A 7,223-nucleotide genomic window follows, 5' to 3' on the forward strand; every position below is an offset into this window, starting at 1 on the left:
GTAGTCTTTAAACTGACAAACCAGATACTCTCAATTCCCCTGGAGGGTTTCAAACCCCAACCTGGTGTGCACTTGGCCCATGTGTCTTGGACCAGACCAGCAGGGTCATCCTGGCTATGAGTGAGCCCATGAGGCAGCCAGGGGCAGGTAGCCCACAACCCACCTGGAGCCATCCTCCCCAAAGCCAAGAGTATGGGCCAGATGACCTCTCTGGGTTCTTTGGGCTCTGTGACTTTCCAGTGTAGAATCTGCTTTACATTCTCCCAAGATTTAGGCAAGGAAACTAGTGATAATCAATCTGATCCAATGGGATTCCCTTGCTCTGAACCTCCACAGCAAAAGAGTAGTATAGTGGTTCTCAAACTTTTTGGTCTTGGTACCCCTTTATACTTCTACAAATTATTTAGAATACAAAGAAGATTTTTTGATGTAAGTTATATCCATGGTTATTTACTGTATTGGAAACTCATAAATGCACATAAGAAGTGCACTGGGACAACCTTCTACTCTGCTGGGGCACAGGGGGCTGACACTTGGGGACTGCACCAGCCTGACTTCTGGTTGGGGTCTGCCAGTGGGAGATGCAGGCAGGAGATCAGAGGGCAAGAAGAGTAAGAATGCAGGTGTTTTTCCTCTGGCTCCCTCCTTGCCACGAGCAGATTAATGGTGGCCACATTCTTCATCCAAAGGCTGCAGCTCAGCCCTCTCCTAGCTACAGCCACTTTCTTTGGGTTCTAGTAACTTCTTTCTTCTCAACCCTTCAGACCTAGGGTAGAAATGGCTCCCCACCTGTTGCCAACCCTATGGGGCTGCCCCATCCCTTGTTAAGGTCTCCCTGAACCTTGACCCTCACGAAGCTCTTCTCAATAACCCTGTTCTGAGACCCTGAGGCAGGAATAGAGTACGTGCGTGTGTGTCCATACACACACATACATGGGTGTGGAAGGGTAAATACCAGCATATTAATAGGATTGGTGCTGTGGGATTAGTCAGGATTTATTTCTTCCTTTTGCTTCTCTGCATTTTCTGAGTTTTTTTCTTCTTCAATGCAGTGTGTATTTGGGTAAAAACATAATTATTTAAGAAATAAATCAAAGGGTCACAGATTTTAAAAATCCAGTTGTTTCTATCTATGAGGATTAGGCTCAGGGGAGACTAGCAGCTCTCAGACCAGATCTTCTGGGGACAGACCTGGGCTTTGATCTGCTTTGGTATAAGGAAACTAATGACACTAGACAGTACCCCCTGGCTCAGATGTCATGAGGATTAATGAGATGAACACGTCTGCAGCTAGGAATTCTTAACATGATTAAAGAGAAAATGGGAAGCCCATTATCATTCCTTGGCTTTGGAAAGGCACTTTAACCTTGGCTGGCCTGAATGTGCTATAACCACACCAGGAGCAAGAGGGCAAGTCTACCACGAGGCAGGAGAGTGGCTCAGCCTGGTGGTTTTCAAGCTTCAGTGTGTCTAGACTCATCTGAGGACGTGTATGTGCAGACTCCAAAGCTCTACCCCTGGAGGTTCTGGTTCAGTAGGGTGGAGATGTGGCCCAGGAATCTGCATTTCAAAGAAGCTTGTCCTCCTTGCTCCCCACACACATACACGTCATGATAGATAGGGGCACTTCAGATACAGAATTTTGGGTGCAAATCCTGCTTCCTTTGGCCTCTCATCCCCAAGACTCAGTGAGGAGAGGAACGGGAGGGAGGGGAGGAGGATGGGAACCAGGCGGCTGAGAGGGCCAGGCAGAGTCGGCCTAAGCCAACCTGGTCATCACCCAGGAGGAAACCCACAGCAGGACATTGAACCCCGCCTGGGCGATTAGTGCTCCGGAAACCACGGGGACCCACTGGAGGCTTTTACTGATGCCGTGTTCTTTTCCATTTCTTCTCTGATTACATTGATCCAGTACTTTTGCTGATGTTGTGACAGTCTAATTATAGACTTCTCAGCTGCTGAGCAAACAGTCGTCCCCTCTCGGTAAATCTGCCTGTTACACAAGTGCCAGCTCTGGGACACTGTCATTATGTGCAGCCAACCCCATGAAGTGCTGTGGGCGGCACAGCCCCACACCCTTTGGCTCCTTGACGCTCACTGCTGGAGCTGGAGCACTGAAGACTAGCCACGATAGGTCTTTTTTCTTTTGTTAACAGATGGGGAAACTGAGGCCCAGAGCAGTGAAGTGACTGATATCACACAGAGCCAGGAAGGGAACGTGGGACCGGAGGGAGGGATGGTTATCCCAGGCCTCTTTCTTTTTCTTTTTCTTTTCCATCAAACATTCACTGAGTGCCTATTCTAAGAATTTTGAAGACAAAAAGTGTCACCTGGCCAAGAGCAGAAAGTGTTGGCAGGACAAGGCCAGCTAGAGTCTCTATCCTAGAAACTTCTCAAGAATCCATTTCCCTGGCCCTCAGATTCATAGGCTTCAGAATCTTGTCTGCATCCGTGTCCCAGAGCCAGTTGGATTAAGGGATGCTGATTCGTTGAAGCAATGCTTGCAGGAGGCTGATGTGTAAGGCTGGAAGGGAGATGTGTGTGTTCTGGCCGTCCAGCATGTGAACTGCCCTCCTCTGTTTGGAGAATCCTCTTCCTTAAGAGGTAGAGCCTACTTCCCAGAGTTAACACTGAAAATATCAGATAATCTGTCTCCCAGCCCTTGTTGCAGCCATGGCCACACCATCCGGGCTCTGCTGATTAGATGTACCCACCCACCCGGGATTTCAAATGAGAAACTAGGGATGGGTAGAAGCAGGGACACAGGAACACAAAGACTCCAATTGTCTAGGGGGGGCAGCAGTGGTGGTGGAGACAATTACATCATTTCCAGAGGCAGCAGTGACAATATTTGCTGCCTATGTCTACGGTGACTTCATGGTGTCTTCCCTGGACAGTTGTGCAATAGGATTTTTAGGCCTTGTTTCTGGTAGCAGAGCCAATTGGCTAAATTCTCCAGCTCTTCTGCTGATCCTGTGGACTCCCCAATATCTTTTAAATAAGTTCCATTTTGCTTAAATCAGCCAGAGTCATTTTTGATTACTTAGAAGTAAGAAACAGAGGATAACAAGGACTGGAAGACCAATGTATGAACACCGAGAATGACATGTGTCATGTAAGTCGGATGTTCCGGGCAGCTGGGCATCCTCTTCCTCTGGCAAGCTGCATGGGAGCGGCAGGGGTCTCCTCCCCAGCAGGAATGGACTCTGGTGCTGGGAGCTTCAGATGTCATGGCAGGCCGGTGAGAGAGACATACTGGGCGGAAATATAACACAGGTTCAGAGTGGACCCAGTGGTTGGCCTTGAGCGATGAAATGATCAATTAACAATTTACACTTTCATGGAATCCCTTTTCCCAGAAGAGAGATCTGAAAAACATTAATCCTCGGATACGAAATTTGGGGCCCTAGAAGTGAAGGTAGCAGTGGAGAATTTACCCTCCTCTGCTCTCATCTGACTTGCTTGCCAAGCCATCCCCACAGCATAATGAGAAAAGGGGGTATGGCTGGCAAAGAGACACATCTTGCGAATGGGGCAACTGCTTTCACATGTATGCATCCCTCCATTCGATCTGCACACAACTCCGTGAAGCAGGTAGGCTCACTGTTATTATCATTTCCATTTTTGGATTAGGAGGCTGAGACTCAGAGACGTTGAGCCATTTGTCCAAGGTTACGCTTGGCTGCGACAGGGATATAGACATCTGACTCAACCCTATATCCTTTCTCCAGGGACTGTCAGGGCGGTGGGCAGGAAAGAAGTGTAGAGATACTTGGGCTGGAGGGAGGAAGTCAGCACTGCTTATCTTTGGCATCCTCTTTTCTCTGGCACTTCTACCATCACCGCTTCCTCTTTCTGGACCCCATCCCAGCCCTTCACACTGCCCCGGCAGCAGTGCCTCTCTGCCATGCTAGGTCTGAGCCTGCCGCCGTAGCCATGCCCAAAGATGCAGACCGCTTCCTGTTCCTGTTCCATCAAATTGGACCAGTCCTGGTTTCCATTAATTCTGGACTTTGCTCCAAATAAAACTTACGCCATCTCGTTCCAAACCTAGTTCCCTCTACGTAAAACCAGAGAAAAATATTGGCTTGAAGAAGTCAGAGAGGAGAGAGGGATTTACAGGTGAGAGTTCTAGGCCAGACCATGTCTTTCCAGAGACTCACTAGTATGCAGACAAGGGCACTGTGGTGGTTTTAAAATATGCCTACGAATGCTTTGATGTTCCTTTGTTTCTTGATCTGTATGCTAGTGACACAGGTTTGTTCAGTTTGTGAAATTCATCGAGCTATGCACTTCTCTATGTGTATGTTATTGATATATATTCCTAAAATGTTACGTAAAAATCATTTTAAGAAAGAGAAGACATTTAGAGGAGGGCATTTGAAAAAGCATTTATAATGGTGACCCACCTTAAGATAAAGTAATATAAAAACTCAAGACTTAAGAAACTGCTCAAAGCAACTGATAAATCAGGGGATAATTAAGCACTATACAAAAGGTCTTTCTTGCCTTACAAAAGGACTACGGTAGAATTTCTTTGCTTCTCTGGAGTGCTTAAAATAAGATTCTATTGAGACATAAAACTTTTTCAGAGTCATTGCTACAAGTGAGGCACACCTGCATTTTAAAGACTATTTCATCTGTCTTATTTCCCTCCATCAGTTTTCTTAGGTATAAATCAGTGAATCACTCAGAATGCAAAAAAGGTGTTTAAACCATTTTGACTGGATGTGCTCCAGTGGGGCTGATTTGGCAAAACAGAGGTCCAATAATCTCGGAAGAACAGTTTCAGTATCTGGTTCCATGTGCAGAGGGTATGACCTGGCGACTTCCTAAGACTCCTTCCAGCTCCAGGATGCCAGTTTTATGAGGCAGAAAGAACACAGTGTATTAAAAAAAAAAAAAAGCTGAAACAAAATTTTAGAAAAGTCAATTAATGCCCCAGAAATAAAAAAAAAGGGCCCAAGGAAAAATATATATGCATGAATGAAAAATGAATTTCTTTTCTGGCTCTTAGCTCTCCCCTGTTCCCTACCATAGAATTGCCTCATTTTGTTTAGGAAATTGAACACAATTTTACCTAGGAAGAGTGGAACTAAGCCATGCTAGATCAAATTCTAGGTTAAGAATTTCTGCCCTGTGTTCTACCTTGAGGCTACCTGTACTAATGGCATCCATGAGGCAATGAAAAAGTAGAAAGGGTCCAAAGGCCAATTAGTTTTCTTGTGATTGGAGGTTTATGGCAAGATGGTTAAATTACTTGCCCAAGGCCTTACAGATAGTGAAAGCTAAAACAATCAAGTTCTCAGAAGAAAACAAAGGCGATCATCTTTATGGCTTTAGGATAGGTAGAGATTTCTTAAACGGGCCATAAAAAACACTAGTCATAAAAGATAAGACTAATAAATTGGAATTCCTTAAAATTAGGAAATTTCTGTTCATTAAAAGATAACAGTAAAACAATAAGAAGTAAGCTACATGTTGGGAAAAGATATCTGTAATACCTACATTGGGAAAAGGACTCATATCCTGAGCTCTCATAGATCATTAGGACAGATAACTCCCCACAAATGGGCAAAAGACTTGAACAGACTCTTCACTAAAAGAGTATCAAAATGGACAATAAGGATCTGAAAAGTTGCTCAACATTATGGATTATCAGAGAAATGCAAATTTAAATCACAGCAAATTTAAATCACACCCTTTTTTAAATTAAAAAGACTGGCAATCCCAATACTGGCAAAGATGTGGAGCAACCAGAAATCACCTATCACTGGTTGGAACATAAATTGTTATACTACTTTGGAAAACTGCTTGGCAGTGTATTTAAAGTTTAATATGTGTCTACTCTATGAGCCAGGAAGTCCAATCTTGGTATTTACCCAACATAAATGAATGCTACACCCACCAAAAGACATGTATAAGAACGTTTGCAGCAGTTCATTCATGAAAGGCAAAGCTGGAAACAACTCAAGTGCCCACCAACAGTAGAATGAGTACAGAAATTGTTGAATATTTATATAATGAAGTAATACACAGTAGTGGAAAAAGAATAAACCATTGTTACACACAATATGGCTGAATCTCATAGACATATCGTTGAGTGAGAGAAGCCAGACACAAAAGTAGTGCACATACTATGTATTTCATCCTTATCAAGTTCAAGCATTGGTAAAACTAATCTATGGTGATAGCAGTCAGAATAGTGGTTACCCTTGTGGGATACTGAAGGGGAAGGGGCATGAACAAGATGGAAAGTTTCTGTATTTTGATCTGGGTGGCAGTTATATGGTGTGTGCATATGTCAAAATTCGTCATTTTTCGCTTTAGATTTGTGCACTTTCCTGAATGTTATACTTCAAAAAGTAAAAAACAAAACAAAAAACCAGATCATTTGTCCTGATTTTGTGTCTGACAATTGGGTCACTGTGGCTTTCCCTATAAGCCCTCATACTACTGTCCTGTTCCGTTAAAGTTCCTGGAGACTCCCCTCCCCGTCATCACCGAAGGACGCGTATCTGAGAACTCTTGGCAGCCCCGCAGACACTGAGAACCACACTTATTTCAATACTGCATCAGGGAAGTACTCTTTTTCTCCAGCACCTAGTAGAGAATCAATGCAAGTTCAACAAATGTTTATTGATAAATAACAATGGCTACCATTAGATACAAATAGCATTTGCCACACACTTTAGAACAGGTACTGCACTAATTAATAACTTTCCAAGTATTTCCTTAAAAGTTATATAACTCTACACAGGAAGTTTATGGACACCTGTTTAAGTTATTGGCCCAAGGCCGCTCAGTGTGAGCGGTGAATAGAGATGTCAGTTCAGGTTAGTCTGATTGAGAACCTGGGGTGAAAACCACTTGCTATGGAACGGGCGGATGGTGTCCAAGCCCCGCCTGCACGTTATATAACGTACTCGACTAAGCCCTGTGGCATTCCGAGTAGGGCTGAAGCTGTGATGGTTGCCAACATGGGCGATGTACTCCCGGAGCCTTCAGTCCCACTAACTGCACACAGGTGGTCCCCAGCGCTAGCGAACCAACTGCGCTCTTTCCCCCAAGACCACGCCTTCACCTCCGGCTAATTTGCTTGGGGAATCAGAAAGGTTCCCAGGCCCCAGAAACCATAGTTTTTTCCAACTTCCACAACACACGCCGGAGGTAGGCACGGATGTTTCACTCCCCATTCCTGGAGAGAGGAAGAACCAGCGCGA

This window comes from Lemur catta, chromosome 3, assembly GCF_020740605.2.
Source record: "Lemur catta isolate mLemCat1 chromosome 3, mLemCat1.pri, whole genome shotgun sequence".
Classification (NCBI taxonomy): Eukaryota; Metazoa; Chordata; class Mammalia; order Primates; family Lemuridae; genus Lemur; species Lemur catta.